This window comes from Diuraphis noxia, unplaced genomic scaffold (genome assembly GCF_037042655.1).
Source record: "Diuraphis noxia isolate RWA-SAM2 unplaced genomic scaffold, SU_Dnox_SAM2 contig0001, whole genome shotgun sequence".
In the NCBI taxonomy this organism is placed as follows: domain Eukaryota; kingdom Metazoa; phylum Arthropoda; class Insecta; order Hemiptera; family Aphididae; genus Diuraphis; species Diuraphis noxia.
Genome location: NW_028301711.1, coordinates 92,933,467 through 92,955,711, shown reverse-complemented (window position 1 = coordinate 92,955,711; position 22,245 = coordinate 92,933,467). Strand labels below are relative to the sequence as shown.

At 28.4% G+C, this 22,245-nt stretch overlaps 2 pseudogenes across 5 annotated transcripts; both read right to left on the bottom strand.

Moving 5' to 3' along the window:
• Positions 1–1,036: 1,036 nt before the first annotated feature.
• On the bottom strand, positions 1,037–4,365 carry LOC107166300 (RNA-binding protein spenito pseudogene; annotated as a pseudogene). 4 transcript variants are annotated; one of them, XR_016189841.1, is made up of 3 exons: positions 4,233–4,365; positions 3,933–4,044; positions 1,037–3,815 (listed from the first exon to the last, which is right to left on the bottom strand). The product of XR_016189841.1 is annotated as an RNA-binding protein spenito pseudogene, transcript variant X4 (transcript). The 4 variants fall into 4 exon arrangements; XR_016189840.1 differs by having other exon boundaries at positions 4,131–4,267; XR_016189838.1 differs by having other exon boundaries at positions 4,126–4,261.
• Positions 4,366–16,338: 11,973 nt separating this feature from the next.
• Positions 16,339–21,642, bottom strand: LOC149062481 (uncharacterized; annotated as a pseudogene). The gene is made up of 9 exons (XR_016189382.1): positions 21,476–21,642; positions 21,224–21,387; positions 19,149–19,278; positions 18,853–19,073; positions 17,558–17,660; positions 17,433–17,502; positions 17,205–17,372; positions 16,923–17,129; positions 16,339–16,862 (listed from the first exon to the last, which is right to left on the bottom strand). The product of XR_016189382.1 is annotated as an uncharacterized LOC149062481 (transcript).
• Between the last annotated feature and the right edge of the window lie 603 nt (positions 21,643–22,245).

The following is a 22,245-nucleotide window of genomic DNA, read 5'->3' as shown; positions in this document are numbered from 1 at the left end:
AAAAATGCAAATGTATAGTTCATTGTATTTACTATTTACCTAGGTAATTAAATTAACAACTATTTAATAACACTAGAGGATGTGAGGGATAACAGAAAATAAAATTTAAAAGTCTCTTACAAAGACTATACAAAATAACTAATACGCTAATTATTACTGTAAAAGCTGAAAAAATTATTTATAAGAACTAATATTGCTATGTATTAGCTTTGAATTTTAAATAAATTTATTTTTAATCCTAAATGCATGGTTTGATCTACTAACAGTAAACATACATATTTTTTGACTAATTTTTGACACTTCAAGCCTATTGTAAATAGGATTTGGTTGAATCTTCTTGTATTAATTTAATTGATCAATGAGTAGCTTAATAATAATAATAATTTATAATTTACATACAACAATATTATCCCAAGAAAAAATATCTTTAAATCCTCTTAAACACCGAACACCAAAAATTGTAGATACCCAAAACAAAATTTACTTAACTTCAGAGATAAGTGCAATTAATAAAAATTTAAAAACAAAAACAACAATGCTTCATATTTCAGTACATATATAATTAATTTAAATAGGCAATAATAACATTACTATGTCATACATGGTTTATATGTAATAAAAATTGTAAATACAAGAAACAAAAATTACTAAACTTTCAATACAAGCGCCATTAAAATTTTCTTTTTTTTTAAAAAAACAATAACAATGCTTCATATTTATGTAATCATATAATTAATGTAAATCGGCAAAAATAACATTACTGTTTCATGCAAGTTTTATATGCAATGAATTTAAATTATCTAAAAAAAAAAAAAAAACAACAACAATCGAAATGCAAATTACTTAATTATAAAATGTCAATAATACAAAACATTAGTTGAATAATAACTTAAGAATATTTTGTCTTGAATATTAACAAAAATTCAATAAATATTACTGATTAATCTAAAATATTTGGATTGCTTGATAATTTACAAAATATATTAAAAGTTATACTTATAAGAGTAACAATTTAACTTAATGCAAGATCTTTGTAAATAATAATAATCAATAATAAAATAGTAAATTATTTTAATTAGTAATGAAAAATATTGAATATCTAAAGTACACATTTTTAAGCTTTTAATAGTTGTTCTACAATAAACATTAGAACACAATCTGTTTAATAATTATGTTATGCATTTCACATATTGTGTATCCATTAAACACATGTTAACTTGAATTAACACAAGCTATAACTTATGCATAATTTTAATAAACCGAAATAATTCGTTTTGGAATGAATTTACACTTTCAAATTAAAAACAACTAATATTGTAGCAGACAAAAAATAAATTTGTGGTTGATAAAAAATATTAAACCTAAAATATAGGTATTCTAACATTACATTAGTAACAAAATTGTAATCAACTTGTAATAAAATTATAACAGACTTGTAATAACCTTATATTTCCACTTATAATAATTAATACTATCCAATTAATAAATATAATAGAAAACTTAACTAAAAAATTAATTTCTTATTAAATATTTCCACTTAACACTAACACAACTAAATGATCATCATTTAATGCTTCACTACTTAAATTTTTTGCACTTTGTTTCAATAATTTGGCTGAATACTTACATGGTGGAAATGCATACAATACACCAGCTGGTTCAGGATCTTTACTTATTAAAGATATTACTCCAGCAGTTTTTTTTTGTTTTAAATAGGATACTAAATTATATAAAGGTTTAATTTGTACAAATGAATCATCATTAGAAATGGAGTTGGTAAAATAAGGCATTGCCAAAAATATAGCATGCTTATTAGCAGTCATAATTTGTGTAGAAACATTTTCCAACTTTGACTCATCTAAACGTAGTCGTTGAGTTATGCGTAAAACTGATTTACCATCTATATCTTTCATCATTGATTTTATGACATTTGCATCACCGGAAGTTAAATGGCATTTAACTGGGAATTGAGAGCCTTTAAATACAAGACTACCTTGCCATGTATCAGAACATTTACAAGCCAAATGCTCTAATGTATAGACAGAATCTAAAGGACTTACAGATTGTATTTCGTCTTTATAAGATTCTACATCACTATCAATCAATTGGTGAAGTGATGATTGAGAAGAACTAATGTCAGAAACAGAATGCTGTTTGAATGATGGATTATTTTCATGACTACCAAATTTTCTGCTTTCTTCACTATTTTCTGTATGATCTTTATGATACATTCTTGTACTATACAAAGAATACTCATTATCTGGCCAACCAAATGTACATTCATTTTGTCTTGTTTGCTCTTGTAAATCTCCAGCAGTTGATTCAACAACATCTTGAGATGACTTAGACTGTGTTGAATAAGTTAATGTAGGACTGTCACAGTCACATTTAGCAAAATCTGTTCTCAGCTTATATTCTGGGTCTCCTAAAGACACTCCTCTCATTTCATCGACAGCCGCAGTTGCTGCATCAATACTTTCAAACTGTATATAGGCACAAATATCACCTCTGGTATACTCAATTTTTTTTATAGCACCAAATCTATCAAATTCTCGTTCTAGATGAGCAAGTGTTGTCCAAGGACTCAAACCACCAACCCATATCCTTTGTGTTGGTATAGATTTTCCATAGCCAATTTTACATTGATATCTGCCTAAATATTGACCAGATAATTCAACTTTGGCTCTATGAGCCATATCTAAATTTTGATAACGAACAAATGCATATGAATTTCCTTTTCCAGGAGATGGACGTTTAACATCAATATCCTCAACAACTCCATATTTACTAAATAGACAGTGAAGTTCTCCATCAGTAATAGAAAATTCTAAATTTCCAACAAACAATGTTCGTGTAGCTAACGGGTCATCTTCTGGTGGAATATGGTGTAAAAAGTTAGGAAATTTATCTTTTTTGTAAGTCATCAAATGAGGATAAGGGTATAATCTAAATGGTCGGGTAAGATGTCTTGATGGGCCATATAATGAACGAAATGGATGAATAGGATCCATATGACGCGATAATTGTTGTCGAGATATCATAAGTTCACGTGGATGTAATGGTGGTAACTCTATTTCTCGAAAAACTGGTGGCAGTCGCATTGAGGGAAGAACACCATATGGTAACTTTTCATATAACCTATCAATTGGATGTAGTCTATGAACTTCTGTAGGAACAGGATAGTATCTTTCAAAATCTGGAGAAAAATGTTGGGATTGTGAACATCTAGCTCTTGGTTCATGATGATCTCTAGAACTACGACTTTCATAAACAGGTGCAACTAAAGCAATTTTATCGAACAAATTTATTCTGGGCTTACTGTGTTTGGCATCTTTAGCATCTTCTGAGCTGTAAAAACAAATATATGCCATTCTCTCATCTAGTTCATGTGATATTTTAACAGATAATTCACCAAATTTGCGGTATTCTCTATATAAAATTTCTTTGACTTGTTCGTCACTTGCTTTTGGATGTATAGCACTAACACACAATACTTTATATGTGTGATGTGAATTATGCGGCCAATCCATATCCCTAGATCGATCAAATTTGTCAATTTCTGAATACCTAGACCCTCTAGGACTTTGTGGTGTTCTAGCTCTATGATGTACATATTCGGATAACTCTCGCTCATCTGAACTACCATCATACCTTGTAACACTGCTATGACGTCTTTTACAAGGCATAGGTTGAGAAGAATTACTATAAGTTCTGTGTTTCAAATTATTATCAATTTTCACGGTGATATTTTTTGGTATATAATCTTTTGACAATCCAAACATTTTGACTGGTACACAACAAAACAATTGAAATACCTGGAAATATTCATAACTTAATTAATATATACTAGTAACAAATTCAATGGCATCAAATTAAAGATAAAACAAATTATGAATTTTAATTTCATTTCATAAATAGTAAAGGATGCTCACTTGTAAAATATTAAGACAAATACAAGTAGGTACACAACAGATTATGTCACATAATTAAGGTTCTGCGGATCATCAATGCAAATAATAATCATAATCCATTGAGTTATCACACCTTTTAAACACAAAAATAGTTAAAAAATTAAAGTAATTTTTACTGTAACAACTACTAATAATTAAAAAAAAAAAAAATTACATTACAATATAGTTAAATATGGAGTAGTCGGATGCGGCAAAACGCGTACGTTACGTCAAAATGCCGAACGTCCGACAACCGTGACTTGAGAGTCGAAGTAAACTTACTCGTAAACAGTATGGCTGATACTCGTGAAGTCGTGACACCTATATAAATATAACATTATATTATGGTAGAACTGATAGTAGTAGCGGTTGTGCTATACACGACGCAATAGATTCGTTGCTTACATCAAGGAAGTAGTAACATAAAATAATAACAATAATAATAATAATAATAATATTGATAATAACAATGATAATAAAAAATTAATAATAATAATAAAGCATGATAAAGATAATTACGACGTGTATAAGTGTGATACCACAGATGACAGAATATCGGTCACAAAAGTTCTTAATATTGTAAATAAGACATAAGACGTTGTTTTATACATCTGTGGCAAACACAAACTGCTGGACCTACGGATTAAAGAGAAGTTTAAATTTTTATCCGTGTCCCGTGGTGTTATCGGTTCGATAGATAATAGATTGTAAAACTTGAATTGTTGACATTGTTGATTCGATAAATAATAAAAATACAATATATTATACAATACCCAAACCATGAAGACGTATCTAATAGGGATTTCGATCTGACACATTTTTTGCACTAACTTCAAAAACGTATTCAATTTAACCAATTTTCAATATTTTATATTCGCTTCAATTGATCTGGCATCGCTGGCGTGAATTCGGTGCGCACTTTTTGCACCACTGATTTTGTGAATGCTCCTACAAACAGATAGCACTTATTAGATAACTTAATTTCTCCCCAATGAGGTGTAATTTTGTTTTCTTATCCGATTTTATGAAAATTGGGGATAAAACTAAGCTCAAAGACGATTTTTGAATTTTTTTTTTCAAAAGGTTTGTTTTGTATGTTTAATTTATGGTAATTTTAATAAAAAATCGGCCAAAATGTCATGATTGGATTTTCAAGTTTAAAATTCCAAACAATTTCATTTTTCCTTTTTTTTTTGTGAATCTGAGTCTTCATTCTCTATATTTTAGTAAAATCATGAATTACTTATCGTACTTACATTTTATTTTATATTATTATGGTTGCAAAGAAGTTTTCAATAAAAAAAAACCAAAATGGTGGATGGTTGGAAATAATAAATTGTTAACTTCAAAAGATTATAAATTCATAACTTTCAAACTAAATCCCATTGACAAATTCAGATTTCGTCAAAGATCTTAACTCGTTGAAATTTATATAGATATTTTAAGAAATTTCAAAAATTCGCTCAATAGATAAACTGCATTTACAATTTATTTATTTATTTACAATTTAAAATTACAAATTACAGTTTATTTATTATTTATTATTTTTTTTTTTTTACTAACAAAATACCTTCAATAACATTAAAATAACTATGATACAAATTAGTTACAATTTATACATCGCTAAAATATTAAAGTTATGATTTATAAACAGTTTTCGATTTGGAGGGATAAATGTTTTAATTTTACAATGATGTTTGTTATTTTTTTTTGCATATTTCGTCATCTTTTTGGGCAATAAAAATGCTTAGATTTTTTACTACAGTCTTAAATTTTTCTGGAAGCAAGTTGAATCTAATTGGTACTCTGAGGGGGGAGGGTAAAAGCAAAAATGTTATTCTAAGGTATTAACCATGATAAATTAAATAGATATGTCAGCGTGATCTCTTGTCTACGTCTCTACATTATCATTTCGCTAAATGGCAGAGCAGTGGAGTGGTGGTGTTGTTTTTCGATAGTAGCAGTGGTGGCAGTAGTGGCGCAGTACATAGCTGTTGGATGGAGGTTGGATGGTTAGGTTAGGTCGATTTGTCCTTTCCGGTATATTGCTAACATACGGTATGTCTCATACCTATTTATCATGACATTGGTACCGTACGGTATCCTTGTGTATTTGACTTTATGGCAAAATAACCGAAAAGCTAGAGCCTTGGTTATTACTGAGCATGCGTGGATGGCTGATAATCCAATCAGAATAATCAATCTATATTAAGAGTATGTGTATGGTCTATGATTTATACCCAAATTTCAACAATTTTAGCAAATGATAATACACGTCGTAAAGAACGAATGTCAATATGTTTTTGTATATTTGGTGACAAGTTAAATATATCTGAACTCAGTGTCGTACATACGGGAGGGTTTTCGGGTTCAACCCCCCCCCCTCCCCACCACAAGGACCAAAAAATTGATATTATTGATAATTTTTTTATTATTAATCATCCGTGTATACACAAACATACGTCATAATAATATGACTATTGAGTATACATTATACTTTACCAACAACGAAAAAAGATTTCATAATGAAATTATGGGTGCCGTATATCAATCAAAATATACATTAGATGTCATCAAATTTTGATCGTACACAGTCAGTTAGTTGCGTGCGGACAAAAATACATATTAATATTGTCGTTATCGTCTATATATTTTTAAAAAGAAGGTGACAAAGTCCCAGTGATAAAAAACAAAATATTCAACACACCCCCCCCCCCCCCCCCCCTATTGAAAACTCCTGAGTACGCCTCTGGAGAAAAACTAATAACTATTCATTTAACTCCTTAAACCATAGGTAAGTATTTAAATAAGATTAGTTAGAGTTTATAACATTAAAATTGTTTATTAACAACACATTAAACATTAAACATTTAAAATATTAAAATAAATTATAAACACACAAGACTGGGTGAGTTAATGATTTTTTTTTAACTCTATCAAGTTAATATGCATACACAAATAGTATATATTATATTTTTAAGTACAGAAGTTTTAGATTTTAGTATTGGTATTTATTTTTTCCCGAAATGACGACGTTGTGCATCGTCGATCGTCGATAAAAATAATATTATAGCATAATTAATATAGGCAATAATGTTTTAATATCATTATCATTCGATATATTTTAGGTTTTGAAGGTAAAATAAATAGTTATCATGGCTGAAAAAAAACAATCGAAAATTCAATCTTTTTTTTCAAAACCACCTTTAATAATGAATTCATTGAATCCAACTCAAACAGTTATAAGTTCCTCTAGTTCATAATGACTGTATTATCTGCATCTGATACACCTATCACTCAGTTCACATCTTCGATTAGCCTAACCTAACCTAGCCATACGCGATTGTCTTGGGATAATAAGTTAAATCAGAGATTTTTTTATTTATCCAAAGCGGAAGTCGGTTCTAATTCAAAAAATAGATAACTCGTCAGAAACATCATCTAAAAAAACGCTTAAAAGAAGTTGTGAGACTCGTTGGATTGAGAGATACCATGCTGTTCATGACATTTTGGAACTCTTTAAATATGTTGAAGAAGCTTTGAAAGATATTTCTGAATGGAATGACAATGACACATCTGAAAATCTGAAAAAGCAAGACGACTTAGAATTCCTATGTTGAATTCAGAATTTATTATTTGTTTGTTTTGAATAAAGTATTTGCATTAGGTTTAGTCTTATCAAAAGTTCTCCATCAAACAAGTATAGATCTCAAAGAAGCTATGTCATTGACACAAAACACAAAACAAGAACTTAAAGAGATAAGATTGAATGCTAAAAAAGAATTTGGAGACATTTTTGAACGTGTAAAATCACTGGTTGAGAAAGTTGACGTTCCGATAAACAAACCAACAGGTGTAACATTCAAACAGAAATAATCCAGAAATATTTTATCGAGTATCAGTATTTATTTACATAGACAAATTAATTAATGAATTGGAAGAAAGATTTACAAATCACCAAAGTACATTGACAAGCTTCCATTCCTTATTTAAATAAAGTGGTTATGAAGAAGATTGTATATATCTTACAAAACAGTTTAGTGAAGGTCTGGAAGATATTGGAAATTGTGATGAGGTATTCAAAATTGAGTTCAAACTTTGGCAACGAAAACTTAAATCTCTATCAGAAACGGATAAACCAAAAAATGCAATGTACGCTATTTACATATGCAATGAAGCCTCGTACCCAAACATTTTTAAGTTACTTGAAATATTAGCAACTCTACCAGTCTTCCGAGCTGATCATTCTACTATCCCTTTCCATTGTCTCACTGATTCCATCTCATCATCTCTAGAACAAAAAAATAAAATACTGCTCAGGTGTCTTCCTAGGCGTCGCCCAAGCATTTGGCAAAGTATGGCACAATGGAATTTTCCACAAACTAAAAACAAACATTCCAATCCCATATTATTAAATACTCAAATCTTATCTCAGTCAGCATTCTTTCCAAATAAATTTAAACAACACAATTTCAAACCAATTTATGATTAACGTTGGTGTACCTACCCTAAGGCAGCGATATTTCTCCTCTTTTATATATCTTATATACACTGCAGAGTGCAGATATACCTACATCCTCTTTCATCATTCTCAATACTTTTGACGACGACACTTGTATCTTAGCCTCCGATTTCGATCCCTTAGTAGCAAGCTTCAAACTTCAACACCACCTCAACTTACTCGAAAATTGGTTCACACTATGGAAAATAAAAATTAATACAAACAACTCTAGCCACATCACTTTATTCCTTCGCCCAAACAACTGTCCACCAGTCAAACTTTGCAACCAATTATTATTTCAAACCAACCCAATTAAATACTTAGGACTCATTTTCGGCAAACAATTAACTTGGAAAGACCACATATTCGACAAAAGAAACAGACTAACTCCAAATTACATTTACTACGTCCTCTCTTACGATCAAAATTAAAATTAAACTTGAAACTCAAAATCCTTATTTACAAAATTTTGATTTTTCCTCTTTAGTATTATGGTATACAAATTTGGGTTAATGCCGGTCCAAGTAACATACAAAAAATTCAATCATTCCAATCCATCTGTCTTCGCACTATTACAAAATCCCCCTGGTATGTTAGTAACAAAACCCTACCCTCAGACTTAAAAATAAACTATGTAAATCAAGTCACTAAAATCGCTTACCAAAACTTCACAAAAAATTAAGGTCCCATAGTAACTCAAAGTCTCCAACATTAGTTATCTTGCAACACATGATATCCCAGACAACCTCACACGAAGACTCAAATGAAAATGGGTTAGAGGCCTCCTCCATTAATCCACGTAGGAAGCTCCATTGGGAGCCCTCCTACATCGTGCCATATTTTTCATGTTATGTAAACCTCCTCATCAGTGGCGTGGCGAGGTAAAAGTTACATGTGGGCGAAGTAGACTTAAAGAGGCCCTTTTAAAAATTTTTTTAACTTCTGTCATATTTCTCTATGGTTAATTATAAAGCCCTATGGAACGCGAGGCCCTTTGAGGTGTGAGGCCGTGGGCAATGGCCCACACCGCCCACGCCTAGCGCCGCCACTGCTCCTCATCACTAATACTTGTTGTGCTAATTTTAGTTGTATATTTCGTATTAAATAAAAAAAAATAATAATAATAAGGTATCAATTCATCAATCAATCAATTAATAAAATCCATAAGTAAATTTAAAGTTTTTAGTTAAGAGGATGTTACACACTAATTTGATGTCCCCGTCTTACAAGTGCATAAAATAGCTTATTTACGCTCAGCAGATCACGTTTAGCTCTGTAGTTAAAAATTAGAGTGAATCGACCTATTATATGAAACTTGATGTTAAGAAAATTATCTGTGTTTGTAAGTGAGGTTTTTACGATAGTTCAATTTTGTGGCAAGTTATGCGTATATAAAAAAGCGTAAATTAAAAAATATAAGTTATCTTAAAAGACACACAAATAAATTTCTTATCATCAAGTTTCATAATAAGTTAGGTTAAGTTTAGTTGTTCGTATTATTTCCTTCTAAAAATGATATCTTGCTAAGATCTTGCTATGATCTAAGATCACGATCCACTGAGATAGATAATAATTATCTATTATCCCGACAGGGTCAACTGTTTATTTAATGCTTATTTTAAGTTTCAAGTCTAGTCGCTTAAAATATGCGATTTTAATAATGGTACAACGTACAAACGCAATTACTATAGATTTACAGTCATAGAAATATAGACTATAGTTACCCACTACCGTCAACTCAAAACTAAAGGGTCGGCGCCTCGACGGCTGGACGGTGGTTCCACCAAAAGGATTCTTACACTAGGGAGAGGGGACTGAATGATTTCAGCTATACAGACGGTTTTATTTGGTGTCACTTTTGTCTAAGCCTATGTTTTATACAGATGGCATTGTAAACTATTAACGACCATAGTTGCACTGCCTCTCGTAAATACATTCGGGGGATTGGGGTCACTAATAAACTGCTCGTTACCAGAAATTCAGACTCCAGTTCATTATATCTTAATCCATGTTTAATACTCAGAACAAGAACTTTTCGATTGCCATAATACACACTCGATTGTCAAAAGTATTAATTATTAAATAATCAAAAATTTCGATCAATCGAATTATGAGAATTATTTTCTATTGTGGTGAATTAAAAAATATTGAATATAAACTTATAAATTGTAGGAATTTCATTATTCATATGAAATATGATTATATCATACTACCAAGTTAATATACATGCGGTCGCAAATTCAATAAAATAAACATATTTAGATAGACTTACAGTCAAAATAAACTATATTAAAATATAAATCATCTCGAGACTCCAAATATTGTTGCTATTTTATTAGAATTGTAGGAACCATGATTGTCTAATTATACATCCACTATTGACTGTTTAATTAGTTACAAAACAATACATACTAATTTTTAAAAATTTGATTAGTTAAATTAATTGATAAAAATGCCAAATAAATGCTTTGTACCAGGTTATAAGTCAGGATATGCTAGTGGAAAAAAAAACATTGTTTCAAGCTTCATGGGTACAACGGATAGATCAACTATAAATTTATTAATCCAGTGACATAATTTGGCATTTTTTTGGAGTGGAATATAACTTTATACTATAATCGTCCTAGTGGGGGACCATGCCCCCACACTCTGGTTTACAATATTAAATTGTATAGATAACAGTATTATCAAGGCTGGGCATTAACGAGTTAAAAAGTTAAAGTTAAGTTAAAAAGTTAATTTTATCTTAACTTTTTAACTTAACTAGTTACTTTTGGATATTCATTAACTTAACTATTAACTTATTAAATTTATTTTTTAATTAACGTGAAATTAACGAGTTGATTTTCATTTTATGGAATAAGTTAAGTTAATTTTAAAAAATTTTATATTTTTCTAATCACTCTGTACTCTAAAGGAACACCCTGTATAGTGGTATACATGAGAAAATAATTTATAATAAAAGGTTTTATATTATTAAATTAATTATATCAAGTTACAATAAATATAATATAGACATAATATTGTCCCTTTATGACTATATATGGCATTATGGCTATACCTATATCATGCGGGTATATTAGTGTTATCGACGACCGAAGTCGTCATTTCGGGAAAAAATAAATCCAACAAGTCTAAAAATAAACAAAAACCAATTATCGATATTTTGATTTTGTGTGATGTACTGATGTGGGCCTGACATTTTATCAGTATTCAGTTGTGAACTTGTGGTTGTACACGAACGTCATAAACAGTATGCACGTTTGAATGAATTGTTTTTCAACTATAAACATATTGTTATGCAAAAGTAAAAATTTAATTTGATTTAACAAAATAAAGAAAAATAATTTTTTAGTATAAAGATTAATGCTACCTATTTAAGTTTAAATTTATAGTTTAACTATATGACTGAAATGTGTATGTTAAAATAATAAAATATTATCCAACTATTTCAACTTATTTATTATCTTTCTATTTAAATTATAATATGTTATATTTTAGTATTTTAGTAAGTATATAGCCATATAGGTAATACCTAGTATCTATTTAATACAATATTAAGTGATTATTTATTAAACACAGTAATACTCTATTTCAAACACACACTCACAAATAGTATCTGTTTACAAGGCTTGATTAAATAATATTAATTCATTATTTTTAGGTATTTATTACTTGTTATATATAGGTAATTACTGTTCTTTTTTTAGAAATGAAAACTTCAATGAAATACAATAATATACTGTATAAAGCATAAACATTTGTTATATAGTCATAAAAATTAGTTTTGGGTTTCAGGGTTTGTAAAAAAAGAAAGTATGTGTAAAAAAAAAAATTAACTTTTTTTTAACTTAATAAAAAGTTAAAAAAAAATGTGTATTAACTTTTAACTTAACTGAGTTAACCTATAATTAAATTAACTTTTAACTTTTAACTTTTTGTAATTGGTGCATATTAACTTAACTTAACTGAGTTAAAAAAAATCATTAACTTGCCCAGCCTTGAGTATTATATTGATTCGTTATTATAAATTAAATTAGGTAAATGGTATGATAATGGTTTTCAAAGACAAAGTTATCTTTTAACTGTGAGCCGTACCTACCTACTACCTACAATTTTTTTGTCATATATTAAAGTTTTAGTAGTATTGTAGTTTTAAACTAGTATAATAATAAAAATGATAAAAACTAGATATCCACATATCTCTTCCAAAATTACGCTACGCTGAATTAATCAAATATTAAGGTTTTTTTTTCAAAAGGAAGTGCTGCTCTTGTATACAGATAACATAGCTATTGGAATCTAAAATGAAGAAATGTAACCGAAATCGTATTTTTAAATCCTCGTTACACCGTTCAATAATCCTCCTGCTTGGCATTTGTCTTAGTTTAAATATTTTTCTGTATCTGTTGTAGAATTGGAAATAAACCTCAGCAGCTCAAAGGATAATATCCCAAACCTCCTATTTTTTTGTAAAAAGTATAAAAATACTTAATTTAAAACTATCAACAACAACTTTAATTATTTGTCTTGTTAGATCAACACTTGTTTACCTATAATCTGAACCTTCGAAAAACATGGAAAAATTTACCGCATCAAAACGATGTTAGACCTTAGGTCACCTGTATCATGAAAACGTTTACTGCCTCGTCGTAGACGGGGTACGCTGCAGTGTGAATGGATGCGTGAAAGTGGGCAAGGTTATTTTAAGTAGAGTGTGAATTTATATATATATATAGAATAACCTGTCATATATATTATTTTCATGTTCCTTTACGCTATTAATAGCAAATAATAAAAACTATACACGAAAAAAATAAGCCCTAACGCAAATACATCAGTAGAGATTGTAGAATACACAAATTTGAAGTTGTTATTATTTTAAAATTATTAATTGATTCAGTATTGATGTGTCATTTGATAAATCATAATGCGAGGTATAAGCTTGTCACCGACTTTTTACTTGGTGACAAATAGTCGAATGTTTTCCGTTTGACTAAAGTGTTACTATAATAATTCTAGAATACCTGCCTACCAAATATTTATTTTATCACGATTTCAAGAATTGGCCCACTGGGCCTTAAAAAGTTACAGACGACCCTGAAGACCATGACAATGGTAACGTAGTCATTTAAGTAAACATTGGTCGTAACACCGTAATAAGCTCAATATTATATCACAGAGGAGGCCACAACGAGGATCGCGAGGAGCATGCAGCTCTTGACACAAAGTTTAGAGTAAAAATATTTAATTAAATAAGAAAAGTTTTTTGCAAAAGAAAAATCTCACTCCTTGACGTGAATTTGAATAATATTATTATTAGTGTGATGTAAACAATAAATCAATAAAAGTTCCTTAATTTTTATAAAATAAAAAACGTCTTTATTTTAAAAAGCATATCTTAACAATGTTGCTCACTTTGAATTAGTTTCTATCATTTGCGGCTCCCAAATTAAGGTTAGTGGCCACACCTATATTTTGTTATATATTATATTATTATATCACCAGCGACTCTACGCTATTCTTTGCTGACACCGATTTAAGCTTACATGACGGCAGACGTGTGCATTATGCCATTATAATAAATATATTATAATTATTAGTTCATTAATTAATGGTAAAAAAAATATTGAGTCTATAGTGGTTATGACTAGACAGTGTTTCGTCAGTGGGGAAAATTGCAACATAGCACTGTATGCTACAGCTGCAGTTTTTCCCTTTCATTCAGGTGCTTACTTCATATTATAATATTTTATATCACATAACAGTCGTACGTGTGCGTAACACTCGTAAAGTCGTAATTTATTCGTGTAAACTATTGGTCTAATTTGTATTTATTATTCATATTTTCTTATTTGTTCCAGCTGACACACAGTCATCAATTCGATACATAGCAAAGTGCAAAACATTGTGTGGTTTTACGCGATCACCAATTTCTTGTGACCTCTGCCACGTGAAACGTGACGGATGTCACCCGATTTTCAACTAGGTCCCTGGTTACTGTGAGTGAAGACAGCACATGTCACCTCTTGGAGAAAGGGGTAGTATCATGTGTATAGTAATATGTACATAGATGAATAGATCAAATGATCTTCCTACTACCCACTTGTGATACATATTGATAAAGACCTTAGGGTCGTTTCAATGAACAAATACAGAGAACAAAAATTAGATAACCCTGATTAAAAAAGGAAGAATGCCATTTTATTGTATTGATTAAATATTAAATTTCAACTTTTTTGTTAAAATATTCAAAAGATTTATAATTATAACCAGATGATTTAATAGTATTTTTTATTGTAGCGCTCTAACATTAGTAAAATAACTATTAAATTTATTACTAATTTCATCCTTTTTATTAGTTAAATTACCAAAATTATCTCATACTTCATTGACTGTATGATCATTACTTTTTTTCCCAAAAGCTTAATTTATTATTTTCCTTAGTATTTAGTATTTACCTGCATTAGTTATCTTAATCTGATAATGAAATAATTTAGCTTCTTTTTATTAATAGATTAAATACATTTTCAATGTATATTACATTTTATTTTGATGTTCTTTTCAAATGGTTTTTATTTAAAATTATAAGATAATTAATTTCTTTTTATAATTAAAGAAAATTAAACCATCAATAATTCTAACATTTTTTTTTTTTTTAATCTAGATTTTATACAATCTGTACGCAAAAAATAAGTACAATAAGCATAAATGATGTTATTTTAAAAAATTATATATATATATATTAACTTGAGTGTCTTGAGGGAAGAACCAGCCAGCGAAGGCACATAACATTTTTATTTTTATTTTTGTAATTTTTTAAAATATATATTTATTAGAAGATATATTAATGGATTCAATAATTTTTATTTTGAATTTAACACGTGATAAATTAATTTTATACTTTGTCTAAGATAGATCATCATTACTATCCTGAATTTTAGAATTATATTTAATGAAAAGCGGTATGGCATTATGATCAGAAATGTTACACCTTATTCCATAATATGTATTGATGTTGCTATTTTTTGTTAGAATATGATCAATGCATGAGTTTGAATCATTAATATTGGTCAGTATTAGTACTGGAACTTTTTAAAAATTATTAATCATTATACAATTTTTATATATGTATATAGGAATAAATTTAATTTAATATGTTCTACTTGAACTTAAATCCTGGATCAACTTATGAAAATAATTGATGTAAAACTGAAAGAAAAAGGTGCGAGTACATTATAGAATTCCTTTAAACAAAATATTATGTATTTTATATTATTTATATTTTAATAAATAAATACCAAAATTCTACACAAGTGCACTGGAACATTATTTTCACTCTTTAATCAAGCCACTTTATCACAGTATCAGATTAGTACAGTACATTATTCCTTTTGTATTTGAATGTAATTAAGAGCAAAATGTGTTTTTCTTCAACTTATTAATTTTGCTATTTCTTGTCAATATAAACAATACAATTGTCTAACTAATTTTTACTTTTAAAAACAAAAAGATTAAGAAAGTAAAAACATATTAATAAATTAAAATAGTAAAATATAAAAAAAAAATCCAAATATTTACTTAAAATGAGGAAAAAATGTTTGAAAAATTATTAGTAAAAACTAAAATTTCAATATAATATTTATATATCTTTTGTTCTCACAATTTATAAAATATGTCGAAGAAACTAAATTATCCTTAATCCTGAAATATTTTCAAATTGAAAAAAAAAAACTTTCCTTTAAACTAGTTAGCTGAAAATATCACTCATATTTTGTGCTCTTATGCATACGCTCAGCAATAATACCAAAATAAACTTATAGAATATCAAAGGGACCATGTGACATATAAGGCTACAATAGGAAAAAACCAAGATTAACAACTTTTAAATGTACAAGTGCTATAGAATTTTTATTACCATTCAATAATGAGATCTTTTTTTTTCGGGATAAGTGATTTTTAAATTTTGTGAGCTAATCAACAAACACATGTCAACCTGCCACAAATATGATTGCTAATTAAACATTTTATAATTTTGATACAGAAATAGTCATTACATAAAAATGTCACCAAAAATAATTATTGATTCAAATTGCTTAAATAAATTGAACAATATATTTTGAGTATTTAAAAAAAAAACTTATAATAAAGATATTTTCACAACTAAATATTACATTACAAAATACACATAAAAAGTATATAAGTACGCTTACCAATGTTGTTCACATATGATTTAAACAATTTTTATTTGGACGAATTGAAAACCTTGGGCTTTGCGGTACAGTAATAGGTCTTCCAGATTTTCTTATTATTATTGGCTTATATTTTTTGATTGGTTCTGGTTTATGAACAGTTTTTTGTCGCATACTTTTGATTAATTCCATTTCTTTTTTTTTCATTTCTTCTTGTCTCTAATAATCATAAATAAAATAAAATATAATAAATAATAATATATAAAGCAGCAATATCACCATTTTTTTATTTTCTTCATACTGTGAAAACTTCTTTTTTATTTCAAGTTCAAAAATTATCCATTCTTGAGCACGTCTTTCAGTATTTAAGCGTATATTTATTGGTTCAGTATATTTTTTTTCATACTTGGGAACAAATGGTTTTTTTTTCAAGACTGTAGCAGGCCGGGCTTTAAATAACCACTGTTGCTCAGTTTTATTCATACACTATAAATTATACAATTAATTAATACATTGCTTATCATTATTTCATAATATTATTTTTTATAAATATTATTATACTTGAGATTTGATGGAACATGATTTACGAGATTCAAAATTAAATGGCTTTGGAATAGTATTCAAACATTTTTCCACAACTCTAATACCATCATGAGCTAGATCTTTAATTTCAACAACTTGAACTCCACCTTGAGAATTGAGAACTTTTTTCTTTTGAGGTTTGTTTGGCTAAAAATTATAATATAATACATTTCTAGTACAGTAATAAATGACAATGAATTTTATTACCGATTTGATACTACTTGTAGAAATATTTATATTTTGGTTATAAGAAATCTGTTTATTTTCATTACTGCCACTAAATTAAATTATATGTCAATTAAAATAAAAAGGTTATAATCAAGAACGCTTACTATATTGGTTTATTTTCTTTACTATTACTATTATTATTATTTGAGCTAATACTTGGCTCAAAATCATCAGGGAAGAGACGTCTAGATTTGAAAACCTTGGAACCTAAAACAATTTAAAATTATCAAATATATTACATTTAATTAAGGTATTTTATGTTTTAGTAATTGTAGAAATAAATTTAACTATTTTGTAGCATGCATCAGATGATTAATCTATTTAAAAAAAGTCCAACTAAATACAAAAAGTTAAAAAAAGAAATGGTTGTTGCATATGTATTTTAATTAAGTAAGAACCTGTTACAAAGTATGTATAAGAACTACCTATGGCAGAACTACAGAGGACTACATGTGCCATGCGCAGCTTGTTTTGGCAGGTTGTACTAAGTCAAAGATACTTAAAAAAAATTAATTTAGGAGATACAAAATTGTTTTCATTTACTTACCAAGTAATCACCTACTATTTATGATATAAATATATTCATCCATATAAAAAATATGGTTTTGCTAAACTATAGTGATTAGTGTGATTAAAGATTGAACTATGTATGATGGAGGAAATTATAAAATAGCATATATTATTATGATAACGGACAAACTACAGTTACAGGTATTATCATCAACAATAATTTTATAATTTGGTAGTTATAAAGGTTTCATTAGATGAACAATTTAAAAATCACTATGTTTGTACTACAGCAGGATTTGAAAACCTTTTATGACTTTTGAATACTGGAACACATCATAGTTGTTGTAAGCTACATACTTAATAATAATAAATTCAAATTAAATGATTAAATTATATTCTATAATATTACAATATATTTTAATAATTTTACTATAGTTTATCTATATTTGATGTTTAATATTCTGTAGTTATATATCCGTTAAATAAAAAATAAATATTATAAATTAATTAATGGTTTTTAAATTTAACTGAGGGCAGTGTAAAAATCTACCATGGACGTGGGTTGGACATCCCTATACAAAAGAATAAGCCAATAGGTATATGAAACAAGTCGCAATCTGCAACAACTGAGTATGATACAACTCACAGAGTGGGCCATGGTCCACCTGGCCATCCCCATATACAGACTTATGATTGGATAGTAAAAAGCAAGAAGAAAATAAACAAGCATCAGATAAATGTGATGCACCAGCTGGGAGTGTGTTAAGAATGGAACCTAGGGGCTAGGAGGTGTGTTATTAAAGAAATTCCTGACCAAAGCAATACTAGAGAATTTTTTTGAACTAATATCTATTACCCCTTCTAATACCTATACAATTATTTTGCAAACCTGATTTAATGTGTTCATATTTGTACTCAGATTTAACAACAGAACGAGTACGCAAATCTAATTTAGGCGTGTTTTTCAATTCATCCAATCTGGTAACCATAGCATGATGTTTGATCTGTGGCAACTCTATCTCAATTCCTTCCACAATAATTGAGTGTCTATCGTGTAACTTTGATGTTCTTGACTTCTTTGCAGAACGAATAATTTCATGAGCCAATAAACTGTTAAAATATAGGTTAATATAGGTACCTATTTACAATATTTGTGGATTAAAATATGATAAATAAGATATTTACTTGATATTTTGATCATCAGGTGAAAAATTATCTTTATTTTCCTCTTGATTATCATTACCATTCACAGTTGATTTTTTTTAAATTTTCTGATTCGGTTTAGATTTACAACTTTCCATTTTTTCAACATAATCTAGTGAAAAATAAATGTTTTAAATCAATAACTGTTTAGGTAAGTACTAAATTTTTAAATGTATCAGAGATATGGTGGTATTGTTGAGTAATACTAATTATTAATACCTATCACAAGAAATAATCAAATTAAAAAGTATAAAACAAATGTAATTGATGAGTTTGAAATTAAATATTTTATAATAAATTGTTACTAGGTATTACCACAGATTATATAAAATTTTAATAATTTCAAATTAATTAATTAGGTAGGTTGGTACCTACTTTTATTAAATTTTAATATAATCTGAACTATAACTGAAATAATGTATTGCATCAAAATCTCCAAAAAGAAAATTTCTCATAACATAGAATAATGTATTGAACTACTCTTAGTATTGTTTTTTGGGCAAGAAATAAAATAGATTTCAATTAGTATAATTATACTTCCTTGAAAAAACAAAAAGTACCAGTTCTGCGCAGCAAAAAAGCTAGCAGTGATGCACATTACCAAAATTTTCTACCACTTCCAAAGCTGTTCTTTTCTATGTAGGAAACATATGATTAGTCAATAACCAATAGAAGCACTGGCAACATTGTCTAACCAGTAGTTTCATCTTGGTGGGAGATGCATGCTGCTGAACTAAAACTGATAGGCTCTAGTGTTTTTACTTTGGAATTAAGTATTGTATGGTATAAGTAGCAATGATGAACAGAAAAATATCAAAATAGATTATAGGAAGGTAATAAGTTATCACTATATTTCATAATGAAAATGAATACATTTTAAACAATAAAAAATAACCATATTATATGTCTATGTGGTATGTAGTCAATGGTGCACACAGGGGGGTTTTGGGATTGTAGCCCCCCCCCACAAAAAAAAAAACAAAAAAAATCTTTTTTGTATAAGATTCTATAATATATTTATAGCACATTGTCATAAATATTAATTATCACAATGAGGGCCGTTTTTTTTTTCAAATTTAAATGTAATGTTAGTCATTAGATATAAATAAATATTTAAATTGTATGTGATAAAGTTTGTGACCATCACTGGACACCATTTACTTATTTCGTTAATTATTTTTAGATTTTAGATTATAGGTAGGTACTAGTGATTACGCTGAATAGACTTTGATTGGTAACTATGATAACTAGGGCTTATATGTATTTGCATATCTTTATTTATAAAAAGTAACAAGCTAAGACACAAATTTGAATGTTAACCTAATGTGTTATCACGCAAAATTAAATGTTGCATATTTTTGCATATTTGGGACATTTTAATTTTTTTGCACACTTTACAATTCTTCTAAGATATAATGTATATTTATGAAAAAATTGTTTTCAAGTTATTAAGTATATCATTAAATTATATCAACTAGGCATTTAATACATTTTGTTCCGTATTGATTATTTAATGAATTATTTACATTTCTAAACTAAATATAAATTTAATTTAAATGCATTTTCGTTCACATATTTATGCATATTTAAAAAAAAATCAGTGCATAATATATGCATGCATATTTTGTACATTTCTAGTGCATATAATTCCAGAGTCTAACGATAACATTACAATTACGAATGCCTATGGTATAAAAGCTATGTTTGGACAATTCAGTATTAATAATAAAATAAAAAAAATATTATTTAAAAATTATAGGTAGGCAATTGTTTAATTGTATGTAAGGAAAGTAGGAAAATGTTTAAGCCTCCCCCAGACAAAAATTCTGAGTGTGCGCCTGTATGTAGATAAAAAAATCCGAATTCAAATAAAAATAGTTGTGGTATGTTGTAGCACAGAAAAATGTTGAAAAATGTTAATTACAAGATACCTATCTAATAAGTCATTTTTGATAAGTTCAAAATATGTACATTGACAAAAAAAAACTAATTGCCTTCCCTCAAGGAGTATGACTAAAAAATTCCTAACAAAATGTTAAATGCCTATATTAACTTACCAACAATTTTGTCAGCACCGCCATAATCTGCATTTGCAATCTTGTATAGGTTGGCGAACGTCTTGGGCGCGTCTAATTCGAACAACGTATCGTCCTTATTCATGGTAATAATATGATTTTTTTATCTTGAATATTAACTATGAAAATGAATGCAGTCTTCTCGACTTCGGCGATGATAAACAAAAGTTCAAAATGCAATAAGCAACGTAAATAAATAAATAAACTAAAACCGTTACAGTGGTGGGCACTTACATCCAACTATAAATTTGAGTTTCACTTTTCGTTTTAAGTATAAAACTATAACGTGTAAAGTATCGTCAGAAGGCTATATGAAAATATAAATAATGTAAATCATAAAATATCGTAACAAGATTATATGCATTAATTAAAGAATAGCGAGTAATACTATGTAGCAATATAGCATGAGCATAGAAAAAAGATTAGGACAAGTCGTTACTCATTACTCATTTTAGTCATTACTCGTTATTCCAATCTCCAAACGTACGAAAAAGTAACTGCAATCCGATTGGTTGTTAGTGCACACTGCTGCCAATAGACGCGCGTAATATTGTAGTGATGGTGAGGCATAGATTTTATCTATTCTATGAGCATGTTCCGACTGTTATCACTTTTTTCTGTGATATTGATAGTTTAAATCCCTGATTTAAATTTTTAAAACTTAAGCAATATATACATTAAGCATTGCGATCGGTTACAACATCATACCGGTCACCCGCTGCCAACATCATGCCGAGCCACCAGCTCAAGGTCAACAGAAATATTTTTCGGTGATCAATAGGATTTTGATAGCAGCTGCAGCTGTCGCTTAAATTCACGGATTATTACTTTATTAGTTGTCTGTACTCTGTAGTAGTTGTAGTCCGTGGCTCCGTGCTTCAATCATATTCTATCAATGGTTTGGGCCTTCGACCATATATATTATAAGCTTATATGGTCGAAGGTTTGGGCATACCATAGATAACAGATTAAATTGATTGGAAACTGGAATATTTCGTGTATTG